Source organism: Hibiscus syriacus, unplaced genomic scaffold, assembly GCF_006381635.1.
Source record: "Hibiscus syriacus cultivar Baekdansim isolate YM2019G1 unplaced genomic scaffold, ASM638163v2 tig00112443_pilon, whole genome shotgun sequence".
Lineage (NCBI taxonomy): Eukaryota > Viridiplantae > Streptophyta > Magnoliopsida > Malvales > Malvaceae > Hibiscus > Hibiscus syriacus.
In genome coordinates, this window is record NW_024063332.1 from 1,248,813 (window position 1) to 1,265,207 (window position 16,395).

The window sequence follows — 16,395 nt, forward strand, 5'->3', positions numbered from 1 at the left end:
TTTATCATTTTAAATAAAAAATAATTTAAATTAAAACATCAAGTTGAGGTATGCGTTACTAAAAACCGAGTTCGAGAGTCGGTTACGCGTGGGGAAGGATTAGCACCCCACAGTACCCTAGGCCTGTAAACGAACCGAACGCACACGAACGGAGGTATGTTCATGTTCATTCATTTAATAAATAAACGAACATAAACGAACACGAACATAAACGAACAATTTTTTTTTGTTCATGTTCGTTTATTAAGGAATATAACTTGTTCATGTTCGTTCATTTAATAAATAAACGAACAAGAAAATAAACGAACACGAACATAAATGAACACGAACATAAACGTTGGAGACCCTACAAACTATTGTTCTTTCATGAAAAATAGTCGACAATGCAAAAACATACATAAATCATAAATAAGCTATATGAACATAATAAAGTCTTAAAGTTAATTTGTTCAACAAAATAATCTTCTTGAAATCCAAACAACTTCAATAATATTCGTAACATATTCAACTTGCATTCATGATCAGTCGTTAATTCATCATCCATCCTAATCATAATCAAACAAATAAAATTATATTAAATTAAAGGAGTTATAACAAAAGATGAAAAGTATACTAAATTAGCGAGGTTATACCAATTCATTCATCCTCATTTTCAAGGAAGCTCGACATGTATATATCTTCGTTTTGCTACAACAAATCAAAAAACCAAAAATATATTAGTCATTGTAAAACCAAATTCAATAAAACTTAAAACATAAAAATACATTGTTTTTATTTTTCTCCAACCCATAGTATTGACGATACCAATCAGCTCCACAAACAAGCATATCTACCATCTTAGTTCCTAAAGAGGATATATGCGGATCAATAACCCTCCCACCAGCACTGAAAGCAGATTCAGAAGCAACAGTAGTGATCGGAATTGTCAATATATCAACAGCCATTTTTGACAAAATGCTAAATTTAAGATTGTTCTCCTTCCACCATCCAAGGCATCAAAATATACACCAGGCTCACCAATTAAAACTCCTTCCTCCAAATAAGTGTCCAATTCTGACTTGAAAATGTAAAAGTATCGACACTTCTAATATGTTGGTCATTTTTAGATGTGCCAGTTTTAATACCTTTACCATACCGACTGAATAAGGAGCTAACACTACTTTTAGAAGTACCTCAGTAGTGAAGTAGAGCAGATAACAGGAATAAAAGTCCCTTTTGAATAGGGAGACAACGAACCTCAACCAGAAACCGGTACAATGCAAATATAAAAGATATAAAAACATGAAACTAAAGCAAGAACTACATTCTGCCTTAATTGTGATTCATAGAGCAATCGATCTATTCAAGCGAACTCAACAAGATTGACAAAGCTCTTTGAAATTGAATGCATCTGATCTAACAAGGATAGTTAAAAATAAAGAAAGGAAAACAAATCCAAGCATGAGAGAGAGTAAAGATGTAACCTTGATTTAACATGTCAAAAAACGTTGAAACCCATAAAAAATCCATAAATTCACACCAAAAATTAACAGACCAAAAAAAATTTCAAATTATTTACCTTATGAAATCACGTTCAAGATGCCAAGATGAAGGAAAAGAGATGAAGCTCTGTCGAATCGTTGCAGAAATGAAAATTGTGGAGAGTGGGGAGAGTGGAGAATCAATAACGACTGAGTGACGGGCTGGAGAAGAGTTGAGAAAATATTGCTTTTTAGATTTAGAGTTTTTTTTGTATTACTGCTTAATTGCTTATGGGTAACGACGTAAAATTGGGTTAATTATAGAGTTGATCATCAGAATATCAGATTAATTAATATTTTTAAGATACATATAAATTGGTTACCAAAATTGATTTAAGAATATTGGGTTAAACATAAATGAGCGCAGATAAACGAACATAACCGAACGTTCACGAACGTAAATGAACGAACGAGACCTATGTTCATGTTCGTTCATTTAATTAAACGAACACAAAATCTTGTTCATGTTCGTTCATTTAATAAATAAACGCACATAAACAAACTTCCCGCCGCACCGTTCATGAACGGTTTGCTGAACGTTCAGTTCATTTACAGGTCTACAGTACCCTAAATCGGTACCTAATCGATTAATTAATGTCTTTGCAAAGAAAATTACAAATTCAAATTTTATTTTATTTTATTTTTGATCCCATAAAACAACCAAAATATGAATTTTACCATGAAATATAATAATATTAGATTATTTTATATTGAGAAGAAATAAATCCCTCATAACCTGAGGTAATTAATTCTTACTTCAATCGAAATAAAGAAATATTATAATTCCATTATAATATTCACATGCATCAAAATAGATTAAATTAAAATTGCCCATCCTTATTAGAAAGATGAAGAATATTCAATTATTTAAAAATATAGAGACCATATCTTAGATAAATTATAACAACATTTTCTCGAAAAATTTAAATAACTGAATATTTCTTTTTCTTTCATTCCCAAGTTTTAAGGCGATGAACCATTTTTTTTAAGTGTCAATAATGGGATACACTTTTAATTTAAAATCGTCGAAAACGACTCTCTAGTGAGTTAAGACAAGTCATTCTAACAATTTTAAATTAAAAGGGTATTACCCTTAATCCAATTATGTAATTATGTCGAGTTATGCACATGAAGATAACACACAATTCTTATAACAAAAGATTCAATGCAATTTACTAATGAATTATTTGCATACTCATACCTATGTAAACATATCATTATGCGAAATAAATATAAACACCTAATTTAAGAAAACAAACCTAACAATGGACTAAATTAAAATTTAATAAATTAATCTAAAAAATAAAATAATCTAAATTAAGACTAAAATATCTAAAATCTAAATATAAGGACTAAATAAAAAAAACAAAATTTGAGGACCCAATTTAAATGAATTCAGCAAATTCTGTACAGTGACTATATTGAAAGTGAAAATAAATTAAGCATGAGAGATTGAAATTATGACAATGACCTAAATAGAAAAAAAGAAAATTTATGGGGATTTAAAACATGATTTACCCAGTTCTAAACCTAAACAAGTTCTAAACAAAATAAAAAGGGAAAATAGCACCTAAAGGCCCATAAAAAATCAAATCAACCTAAATCTAGTGTCCAAGATGTATATAAGCACCTAATTTATAGGGACCTAAAGAAAAATTACCCCTAAACTCTAATATAAAGCTAATTTCACTAATTTAAAACAAAATCTAAAACCAAACCTAATTATAATTTCAATCCCTTTATTCATCTTCTCTCCAAACCCACGCAGCCGCCTCTTGACCTCTCTTCTTTTTCTCTGAGAGCTCCAAAGCTCTTCACGCCGGTCACTGTATGTCGGTGGCCTCCCTTACTCCGATTACCACTATCATGACCACACAAAACCCAAACGACCAACATAATCCATCTAAAAGCCATCTTTCTTTCACTTTTTCTTTCCACTCTCGACCGAGACCCAAAATGAATAAAACTGCCGTGAATCGGCGTTGAACCAACCTCATACCATCGAATAATCCAAAGCCCCTCTCTTCTATGCTATAAATTCCAGAAAAAAAATACCAAAAATAAAACCCCTATACAACCTAAAGACACTTGATTGCCGAGAACCGACCCGGACGACTAGCTCTTAATCTGGTGAGAAGAAAAGGCAACACATATAAAATAAACCTTTCTTCTTAACTTCCTTATATACTTTGGACCACTCTTAACATCTATATGTTGTTTTTTTTATCTCACTCCTTAAGCTCTCGAATGGCTACTAAGAGAGACTGACCCTTCATTCCTTGAATTCCAGCAACTAAACCAACATGCAAACCATCGTTCATCGGTGACAGTAACCTCACCTAAGCGTGGTAGACTCCCGTAAGGGAACCCGAATGTCACAGGTAAACAAATCGAATCCCACCCCTATTTATTTTGTATTTTGAATTAAGGAAAAAATAAAAAATAAAATGGTTGCTGGAAATAAAATAAAAACCTTTAAAAAACTTGTATTGGTATTGCTTTACTGGAAAAAAACGAAAGGAGTATCCCCATTTTTTTTATTTCAAAACAACACACTAACACACCCACCCAAACACCACACACTGGAAATCAACAATGAAATCAAATACCTCAAGAAATTGCCATTGCTTTCTATTAATTCACCAAAAACAAAGTGAGCAAAACCATTTGCTTACACTACTTGTTTATTAACTATTGGGAGCCAAATACATCTTTTTCTTTTTCAAATATGGTGAAGAAGACCTTCCAGTCCCTGTTTACAATTTGTTTCTCTCTTTTTCCTTGATGAAAAATGCTCTCTCGTGAAAGATAATGGTCTCTACTTTCGGTTTTTCCTTGTTGCCCCCCTTCGAAATGTTACCATTATTTTCATTTTTATGCTAACCCCCTCCCCATAACCGTTTTTCTTCAAGGAGATAAGCATGGAAATTTGTTATTTTGCTCGTGACAAGGCTCAAGACCATTTGTGCTGGAAATGTGAGTTGTCAAGGTGGTTAGGACAGATGTAGCTCGGTTGTTGGCTTGCTGTGATGCTACTGCTGTGTGCTGGATGGAAAGAAGATGATGAAGATATTTGGGCTAGAGATGGGCTTTCAATTGATTTGGGTCAGGGAACAATAGGTCTTGTAATGATCTTGGGCTTGCATGGGCCCAAATTTGTTATTTGTAATATCCTACAAAATAACAAAATAATAAATTAAATTAATATTTAATAATTATATTAACAATAAAAATAAAAACAAAAAAATCACGGATAAAACGGGTATCTACAACTGCCCCTCTTTGTCCACTGTTGTACCATAAAAGTAGGACAAAGACTAAAGACACTAGTTTTGTCCCAAGGCAACCAGTTTTTCCATGGGAAATTCGTTCCACTACAACTTCAGGATAAACCAGACTTGAAAAATCTTCGGAAAACATGTCTGCTCCCTATTCTTTCAAAGTATAGGACTCAAACAATCTTCGACAAACGGGTTCACTCCCTATTTTTCAGGGAGTATATGACTCGAACAATCTTCAGCAAACGTATCCGCTCCCTATTCTTTCAGATAGTATAGGACTCGAACAATCTTCGACAAACATTTATATTCCCTATTCTTTCAGGAAGTATAGGACTCGAACAATCTTCAGCAAACGTGTCTGCTCCCTATTCTTTCAGGGAGTACATGACTCGAACAATCTTCAGTAAACGTGTTCACTCCCTATTCTTTCAGAGAGTATAAAACTCAAACAATCTTCAAAAAACGTGTCCGCTCTCTATTTTTTCAGGGAGTATAGGACTCGAACAATCTTCAATAAACGTGTCCGCTCTCTATTCTTTCAAGGAGTATATAACTCAAACAATCTTCAACAAACATATATGCTCCCTATTCTTTCAGGGAGATCAGACTCTATCTAGATTTCTTCTTCGGGTAGACAGATCAACTTTGAAAAATGTGTCTATTCCACTATTCATTTAGGGGAGATCTGACTCGATCTGGATTTGCTTCACTACTCTTCCGTGAAGGCTTAAAAATGGCCCAAAGGACTTATCATCTTGCTCTAAAGTCTGACAGATGACCCGAAGGATTTAATCATCATGCTCGAAAGCTTGATATAACCTAAAGGATTTAATCATCATGCCCGAGGGCTTACTGATGACTTGCTTCACTGCTCTTCTGTTAAGGCTTAAGATTGATTTGCTTCACTACTCTTCCGTGAAGGCTTAATATTGACTTGCTTCATTACTTTTCCGTGAAGGCTTAATATTGATTTGCTTCACCACTCTTCCGTGAAGGCTTAATATTGACTTGCTTCACTACTCTTCCGTGAAGGCTTAATATTGATTTGCTTCACTACTCTTCCGTGAAGGCTTAATATTTATTTTCTTCGAAGGTCGAACCTGAAAATCAAACATTACCAATAATTAATGTATGCTTGAAAATATTATACTAAAAAATTTAGAAATTGAGAAAATTTATGAAAATCCATCTCTATTGTGGGAACTTGTCTCGCAGCCACTGGATATGTGAATCTATTTTGGCTCAATTGTCATCTAAACATCTCTCTCCTTTGGATACTGAAAGGTTGACTACTCTCGTGAAAAAGCCAAGTTGAGAATAACATCACTTAAAAATTTAACTTCTTTCTACAAGAAAGTCAAGAACAACATCACTAAATGGTTGACTTCACCTTAAATATGTTCCATCATTTTTCAACTAAATAGTTTGCTTTCGAATCTTTTTGACTTGCCCCAATCTCAACTAAATGTAATGAATTTTCTTTTATGCAAATGATGTTCTTATGAATGCTTAAATGTTGATTCAATTTTCTTTAACTCCAAAGTGGGGAACTCGGTCTTCTTCCACTTAATCACTTTTTCCAGGGTTTACTCATAATCATCGTAACAACTTATAATTTCCAACTTGCATTTTTTGAAGATCTACCCAATCATCTTGTAGTCTTTGATTTTTTTCTTCATTTAGGAAAAAGTGTTTTCTCTCTCAAATTCTTGCTATGGTCAGAAATATGACTGTTTGCCCCATTTTTGGAGACTATGCATATGACTATGCCAAACTCCATAAAGATCAATGGGAGAGCAGCTTTTATTCTGATTTGACTCTTGAAACATATCACTAGGAAGATCTATCTTGATTTTTCATATCGCCACATCTAATCAAATATCAAATAAGGCTTGTGTATATCATATCATGTTGAGAGGTTTAACAACAGCCATCATTCAACCTTAGTGGGTTCCACTAGTTTCTTGTTGTTTAAAATTCCATCGCTCATTCCATGAAAATAAATCTTCACCATTTCTCATTTTTAACCTTGGGATTGTAGAAGACAACCTTCATCTTGAGTAATGGAAATAACACACGATCACAACATTGATTCATCACCATATTTGCTGGTTTGTAAAACATTTGACAACACATTCATCTTTCATGTGGCTTTGTTCATATTTTCAACCAGATAAACTCTTTGCATAGTGTTCAGAGCTTTTGTATGGTATTACAGGGATACCAAAACTCAGTGGTATATTTTGGTTCACCAACATTAATGCATGTGAAATCACCAGAATAATGCAATTGTATGATGGACAAAATGATCATATATGGTAAACTTGTTTGTCACTGTTTCACCATTTTCATTCTTCATAACTTTCTGTTTCATTGAAACTCTTTTCTCAATTCAATGATCTTTCTATAGGATAATATGGGCTTTCAAAGATGCCTCCCGTTGATACTTATAGCTGAAACAGCCTTCAATAGTGCCCCACCATTATTTTATACCAGTAAAAACCTTCAAAATGCCCCAACATTTCAAGTTTTAAGATTCATTCTCAATGTCTTCTTGGTCTGAATCTTGTCATCTCAACATGATATGAGTTTTTGGTCATGCCCCAAAGTGGGTACTCATAGCTCCCTTCATGCCAAATATTTTAATCTTGATTAGTCTCAATCTGATTTCACTAAACAACAGTATTGTTGAGTAGCTTGAAGGCTTCTCTTCATGATGCCATGAACATTATGGACATTTAAGTAATGATCAATTCTTCTAACAAAAATGTCTTGCATTTTTTAAATGAGCTGAGATATGTGCTCCTTCCGAATAAGGGGATCATCTTATTCTTGACTAGTCACTGACAATATCCCAAGGAAGTGTTACAAGTTCTATCCTTCAGTTCTTCTAATCTCTCGGGCTATATGCTTTCAAGAATGTGAAATTCTTCATTATTCTGACATCGTGTATTCTTTTTCAATAGAGGCAAAATGAGCCTCACCAACTTCAATGACTTTTAACATTTGAGACTGTCATGTTTGAAAATGTTTTTCCCCTTTCTCTTATTTTAGGGATCAAATAATGAAAGAATTTTACAAAACATTGCCCCTTAATTTAGACTCACAATCAAATCAAATCATAAACATGAGTTCACAGAATATCAAAAGAATCAACAATTCTTTTAATATTTTCAAAGTTATAGCTCTTTGACAAGTGTCAAAATTGATGGGTTGACTTCAGGTTGGTTTACTATTTTCTAAGGTTTCGACCAACAAAATTTCATTTCTTTCTTGGTCCTTGTGAACATTGTGACATACCCCTCTTTCTTGGCTTCGTATTTTAATCGAATATGGACAAAATGACGCAACTAGCATAATCAATTACTAAACTTTCTAGAGCACTTCTATTTTGGTTCTCTCAAATCTTCCATTTGTTCAAGCTTCGTAGACTCCTCTAACAAAGGCAGTGCAGAAATATCGATCTAAAAATGAAATTCTGAATGCTCGTGTGAAGTTGACTATAACAAGTGTTCCTTAACTCCCTTAGTCCATCTTTACCAAAACACCTTATTTAATTAAATTTGATTTAATTTGCCATTGTTTGGCTAGCTGAATTCAACTTTATTATAATTTCCTTTATCAGGCTAGCTGAATCTTATCCATAAAATCGGGACGTTTAACCAATTGCTTTAAAGGGACAGTTCAAGCTTTATTGTACATATAATATAATCACCTTTATCAGGCTAGTTGAATCTTATCCATAAAGTCGGGGCGTTTAACCAATTGCTCTAGAGGGACAACTCAAGCTTTATTGTATACATATAATATTATAAACTGGGTATACGGATTCAATTTCTTAAGTTTGTCAAGAAGAACCTGTTATAGTCTAGGTGTTGTTGAAATTCAAAAAATCTCATCCTTAGAATTCAATTTCCATGCAACTGACCTAAACTAGATTCATCTACTCGACTATTTCATCTCTAAATATCATCATCATTATTGAATGTCATTAAACTAGTTAGTTTTGTAATGTCATACACAAAAGATGCCCCATGTTGTCCGCTCCTATGCATACCTGAATATCAAGCCTTTTGTTCATTCCCTTATAAGTGGAGAAGGCTATATCGATCTCCGCAAGAGAAGGGTATGTTGTTCAAGTCTATCTTCTGGGGTAAGGTCTAGGGTCCTTGTTTTTCCAGTTTTTAATCTTGTTACTTTGTCAAAGATCTATAACTCTGATTATTTAAAGAGTTTTTTAACCCAGTTGATATTCAAAGAATTTCAAGTTGCAAATTCAATTCAATGTTCACCATCTTTAAAGTAGCATAAATTCACTTAATATCCTTACAAAAAAATGAGAAATGATGAAAAACAAATTCAAACAAAATGTTACAAATGGAATAAATCTTCATGATGGATGAAATAATCTCGTCCTAATTAGGATGCCTCATTATTCCTAGAATGTTGACTGTCTAATTGGATTAGGGTATTCATCCGTATTCACTCCCCATTTCTCGATCATTTCACTTGTCATGGCTTATTTTGATGTACCTTCAAGTGCACAAATTTCTTCTTCCTCCTGAGCAGCTTCTTGATAAAATCTCACTTCTTTGTTATTCTTTAGTTTTTCTTTACCTGGCTAGAAATTGGGCTCGAATTTAAATCCAAAACGATTCTCCTTGTTGATGATAGTTTTGGTCGGATTCTGAACGCAACGCATATTACAACTATGATTGGCGTAATATTTGCCAGGTCCTCTAAGTTGCCCAAAGCCCCACTTACCCTCGGGAAATCTGATATAGGTGTTTGAGGTGTCTTCAAGGTTGCATCTGCCCAATTCATTCTTAAACCTATGGGCCAGTCCCGGATTTCATCCATGGAAGCCCTTTTGCTTGGATTTCTTTTTCATCCTCTTGCACCCTGTGTTCTTCATAGGATTTGACTGTATTAATCTCTGTTGAAGCAACGATTTTCGAGCATTTAACCTTAACCCCTTTCTTTTCTATCTTGCACCTTTTAATTGCTTGCTCTAAAGGATCCTGGAATTTACCCTCAAGGTTGCTAGGAACCTTAACTGAACAATCTAGGGTTCCATTCTGGTTTATCCAAGGAATCTTATTAGGTCCACTTCTTATTCGGGGGCCACTGTGGCTGGACATATCCCGATATAATCAATCCAACTGTGAGCATTTTTAATATAATTTTTAAGCGAAAAATGAAACGGAGGGAACTGAAAACCCTGCACTTTCTTTTTCTTCTCATCCAATCCCTATGACGAGAAAATACTTAGTGGTGGCTTTATAGATAGAACTTGATTATTTTGCCTGGATAATTATAAAGGGTTAGAATATTAATCATGAGAGATTGATCATTCTTAGCTTTCTTGATCAACATTTGGTCCTCTTTTATGCCCCTTATCTTTGAGTAAAGCTTATCTCTCACAAGGGAAACTTTATCCCTCATTAGCTCTTCATTCAATGTTAGTCCATTGGAACCCTCTATAACCACATTTGATATTGGAGATAGCTTGAAATATTCAGCTCCTTAACAGGTCCTCGATCACTTGCTACTGTTATTTCAGTTTCAACACTAGCATTCATAATCCCATCCAAATCCTTTACAATGGGATCCTCTAGTGGCTTCTCTCCATGGATCACAACATTTACCATGTCCATTAATTTGGTTATTTGTTCTCTTGATTCATTCCGAAACCTTTTTGCTTGATCAATCATCTCTGTTGGGTCTTTACGAGTTGCTATTGAATTTTCTCGATCCTGCTAACATACGCTAATATCTCATTCATTATTTTCTATCTTTTCATAAACACACCTGTGTAACTTTAATTTGCTTTCAGATCTTCTCTCATAGTATCATTCAAGAGTTACTCTCATGTTTTCATGATTGATGCATGTAAAAATGCTTAAATTAAAGCAGTGCGAATACAAATGTGGATGCCAAATGCAAATGCAAAAGGTGTTAATTCCAAAAGTGACCACCATAGAACAACATTCATTTAGACAACAAGATTTCATTACATAATGTAGTCAAAATACACTTGTGATTCTTCATTTCTTCATTTTCTTGAGCTGTACTCTTCTTGAAATCTAACATTGCACCCAAAGTTATCGGTGTACTTTATCACATTTGACGATGCCTGATGTCCTTAAATTGAATCTTGAAATCTCCATTTTTACTTCTAGTGCGAAGTGGTCTTCATGTCTTTATGAAGGGTCTTCTTGTCCTTAGTATGACTGTATCTATCTCCTGAGGGAGCATCTTGGCCTTTGCACCTTTAAAGGAAGTCTTCAATCAGCTTCAGATTTCTTCATTCATCGGATGTCCTTCTTCATGGATCATTTGAACATCTTTAGATCTCCCGATTTTGACTACATGCTAAGAATTTCTTGTCTCATTATGACCATCCTTCTTATTGGCCAATCACTTGCAAATTAACACCTTTGGATGACATGAAAAGAAAATGCAATGAAATCAAAATAAAATAGACATAGAAAAAAATGGTTAGTGTACATAAGATAAACAACAAGATAATAAGTATCGTAATCATTAATTAAAACCTACCCTCACATGTTGGCTACTCAATCATGCTTTAGTATATCCTACCCAACATAATATCTACCCACATGCTTTGTTATTCACAAAACGTCCTAACCTTATTTTTTCTAGTTCATATGTTTCGTACAAAAATATAAAACCTAACCACATACTTTTCTAGTTCTCATAATTCTTGCAAAAATAAATAAATTTGAGGAAAATGTTAGAATGAGTTTCCACGTTGTGACTTTTGAAGAACCGCAGACATAGATTCAGTATAAGACAGGCAGAGTTTTGGTATCACTAACAGGGTCCTCGAATTATCCTTTGTTGGTGCCCCTTTGGGTTTGGCAAACCCACAATCTTCACCCATTATAGGCTTAAACGAATCAAATTCAATTCGAGATGATGTATTTCCCCATGTCCATGCGAGGAAACTCAATGTTTCACTCATAAACATGAGGCATATGTACCCAGAGGTTACTTGCTAAAGCCCATACGGGAAAAATAATTTTTCTCACACAAGCGTAGCGTTCGCCTCTACCTAAAGGGACAGAGCACAATTAGAAGGCTTTAAATATCGAAAGATTATAGCGATAGTGGGGGGAACTCATAATCCTCTGCTTCGATCCAAAAAAACAACAAACTAAAGTAAAGGCCAGAAAGCTTAAACAAGTAAATCACACGTTACTACAACTATTTATTTGTTAATCAAATTACAAATTAGAATGAAAACAAAACTTATTTAAAACCAAACAAGGGATCAAAAACCAAATTAGAATGAATTTATAACTTTCATCTGCAAAGACAATTAACTAATTGACTATCGACCTGACTCTCTAAAAAATGTTCCCAGCGGAATCACCAAGCTATCGAAACAATTTTTTCTCTTAAAAAGTGAGAAATGAGATTTGAAAACCACACCAAATTTTAATTTACCTTTTAATTGATTAATTTTTAATTAAAAAGTAATATGATTTTAAAAAACCTCTTGTTTCAAAAAATTTGGGATTCCTTTTTAAAATAAAAACGTACGGTTCGAGGAGTCGCCACCAATATTTGATTAGGGTGTGATTGGGTACCCAAAAACTTTTTGTCATTTTAAATAAAAAATAATTTAAATTACAACGTCAAGTTGAGGTATGCGTTAACAAAAATCGAGTTCAGGAGTCTGTTATGCGTGGAGAAGGATTAGCACCCCTACAGCGCCCTAAATTGGTACCTAATCGATTAATTAATGTCTTTGCAAAGAAAATTACAAATTCTAATTTAATTTAATTTTTGATCCCATAAAACAACCAAAATATGAATTTTACCATGAAATATAATAATATTAAATTATTTCATATTGATAAGAAATAAATCCCTCATAACCTGAGGTAATTAATTCTTACTTCAATCGAAATAAAGAAATATTATAATTCCATTATAATACTCACATGCATCAAAATAGATTAAATTAAAATTACTCAGCCTTATTAGAAAGATGAAGAATATTCAATTATTTAAAAATATCGAGACCATATCTTAGATAAGTTCTAACAACATTTTCTCGAAAAAGTTAAATAACTGAATATTTTTTTCTTTCAATCCCAAGTTTTAAGATGACAAACCATTTTTTTAAGTGTCAATAATGGGATACACTTTTAATTTAAAATCGTCGAAAACGACTCTCTAGTGAGTTAAGACAAGCCATTCTAACAATATTAAATTAAAAGGATATTACCCTTAATCCAATTATGTAATTATATCGAGTTATGCATATGAAGATAATATACAATTGTTATAAAAAAGATGTCATGCAATTTACTAATGAATTATTTGCATACTCATACCTATGTAAACATATCATCAAGAGAAATAAATATAAACACCTAATTAAAGAAAACAAACCTAACAATGGACTAATTTAAAATAAATTTAAATTTAATGAATTAATCTAAAAAATAAAATAAAATAATCTAAATTAAGACTAAATATCTAAAATCTAAATATAAGGACTAAATAAAAAACAACAACAAAATTCGAGGACCCAATTTAAATGAATTCAGCAAATTCTGACATAATGACTATATTGAAAGTGAAACTAAATTAAGCATGAGAGATCGAAATTATGACAGTGACCTAAATAAAAAAACAAGGCAAATTTATGGGGATTTAAAACATGATTTAGCCAGTTCTAAACAAAATAAAAAGGAGAAATAGCACCTAAAGGCCCATAAAAATCAAATCAACCTAAATCTAGTGTCTAAGATCTAAATAAGAGTCTAATTTACATGGACCTAAAGCAAAATTACCAATAAACTCTAATATAAAGCTAATTTCACTAATTTAAAACAAAATCAAAAACCAAACCTAATTATAATTTCAATCTTTTACTCATATTCTCTCCAAACCCACGCAGCCGCCTCTTGACCTCTCTTCTTTTTCACTGAGAGCTCCAAAGCTCTTCACACCGGTCACCGTATGCCGGTGGCCTCCCTTACTTCGGTCACCACCTATCATGACCACACAAAACCCAAACGACCAACATAATCCATTTAAAAGCCCTCTCTTCTCCACTCTTTCTTTCCACACTCAATAGAGACCCAAAATGAATAAAACCACCGTGAATCAGCGTTGAACCAACCTTAGACCATCGAATAACCCAAAGCCCTTCTCTTCTATGCTATAAATTCCAGAAACAAAATACCAAAAATGAAACCCCCTATGCAACCTAAAGACACTTGATTGTTGAGAACCGACCCCGACGACTAGCTCTTAATCCGCCGAGAAGAAAGGCAACACAGGTAAGATAAACCTTTCTTCTTAACTTCCTTATATACTTTGGACCACTCTTAACATCTATATGTTGTTTTTTTTATCTCACTCCTTAAGCTCTTGAATGGCTACTAAGGGAGGCCGACCCTTCCATTCCTTGAATTCCAGCAACTAAACCAACATGCAAACCGTCGTTCGTCGATGACGGTAACCTCACCTAAGTATGGTAGACTCCCGTAAGGAAACCCGAACTTCTCGGGTAAACAAATCGAACCCCACCCCTCTTTATTATGTATTTCAAATCAAGGAAAAAATAAAAAATGGTTGCTAGAAATAAAATAAAAAACCTTTAAAAAAACTTGTATTGGTATTGCTTTACTAAAAAAAATGAAAAGAGTATCCCCATTTTTTTATTTCGAAACAACACACTCACACACTGGAAATCAACAATAAAATCGAATACCTCAATAAATTGCTATTACTTACTGTTAATTCACCAAAAACAAAGGGAGCAAAACCCTTTGCTTACACTGCTTGTTTATTGACTATTGGGAGCCAAATACATCTTTTTCTTTTTCAAATATGGTAGAAGAAGACCACCCAGTCCCTTTTACAAATTGTTTCTCTCTTTTCCTTGATAAAAAATACTCTCTCACGAAAGATAATGGCCTCCTCCTCTCGATTTTTCTTTGCTTCCCTCCCCCGAAATGTTCCAATTATTTTCCTTTTTATGCTAACCCCTCCCCATAACCATTTTTCTTCCAGGAGATAAGCATGGAAACGTCTGTTATTTTGCTTGTGATAAGGCTCAAGACCATTGGTGTTGGAAATGTGAGCTGTCAAGGTGGTTAAGACAGATGTAGCTCGGTTGTTGGCTTGATGTGATGCTACTGTCATGTACTGGATGGAAAAAGATGCTGAAGATATTTGGGCTAAAGATGAGCTTTCAATTGATTTGGGCGAGGGAACAATAGGTCTTGTAATGATCTTGGGCTTGCATGGACCCAAATTGGTTATTTGTAATAGCCTACAAAATAACAAAATAATAAATTAAATTAATATTTAATAATTATATTTACAATAAAAATAAAAACAATAAAAATCTTGGACAAAACGGGTGTCTACAGAGTGTTCGACAAATTATTCGTGAATTATTCATATAACATTCATTTATGTTACTTTATTAAGTTAAATAAATAAAAATGAATAAAATTTTTATGTTCATTTAAAAAACGAACAAACATTAACAAATGTATGTTCAATTCATTTATGTTAACAAACAAACTTATTTATTGACTCGTTTATGAAGATTCTCCTTCTCCTTTTAATATTTAGATTTTAAATGTTAGTAAAGATATAGACTATATCGAATATAAAGTAAATTTTGATGTCTAAAAAACTTAAGAACTAATGTTGTAATTTGACTATTTTTCTTTAGCTCGCAAATAAAAAGATTAAACCTAGTGTTCAACGTTGAACATTAAACAAATGTTGAATGGACCTGTTCACCACCATTAAACGAACAAACATGAATATATTTGAAATATAATTAAATGAACATGAAATATGATATTGAAATTTTAAACGAACATTAATTGAACATTAACACTTTAAAAATAAATAAACATAAAAGTTTGTTCCTTCAAACTCATTTTATTCACACTCATAAATAGAATAATTGGCTACTAGTGCCTCTAATTGATCAACAACTATATCTTTCTTTTGATAAGTATGTTTTATACACATATTTTACAACTTCTATAACTATTTTTTTTACTTAGGTTGTTCCTCCAGTTCAAGGTCAGGGCATACTAAGATCCAATAGAGATTTACATAGGAATTTACAGATTGGTCGCCAAAAGTGACGATGGTAGGATTTGAACTTAGCCTTACAAAATCAAATTCTTGAATTCCAATCACTTATACCAAGATTCATCTGCCAAGTTCTATAAATATAACAATATCTTTAAAAAACATAACACTCACTTTCGATCAAGATTATACTTCTAAAGACTTGAATTAATGTGATATTATGAAGCTCCATAATTATATTTGTAACACCCATAACCCGTATACGCGAACCAATACGAGTTTTAGATGTCACATCAAAGATTCAAAACATTTCTTTATTTAACTTGAGTAAAATTTTGTTTCATTCAAATATAACTAGTTTCAAGCAGTGATAGACAGTTCTATTCTATTTCATAAAAGAAATACGACTCTCCACCAAGTTTAATTTAAAACCCAAATTAATTTATTTTTTAAAAAACATTGTTTAATATCATAATATTTATTCATAC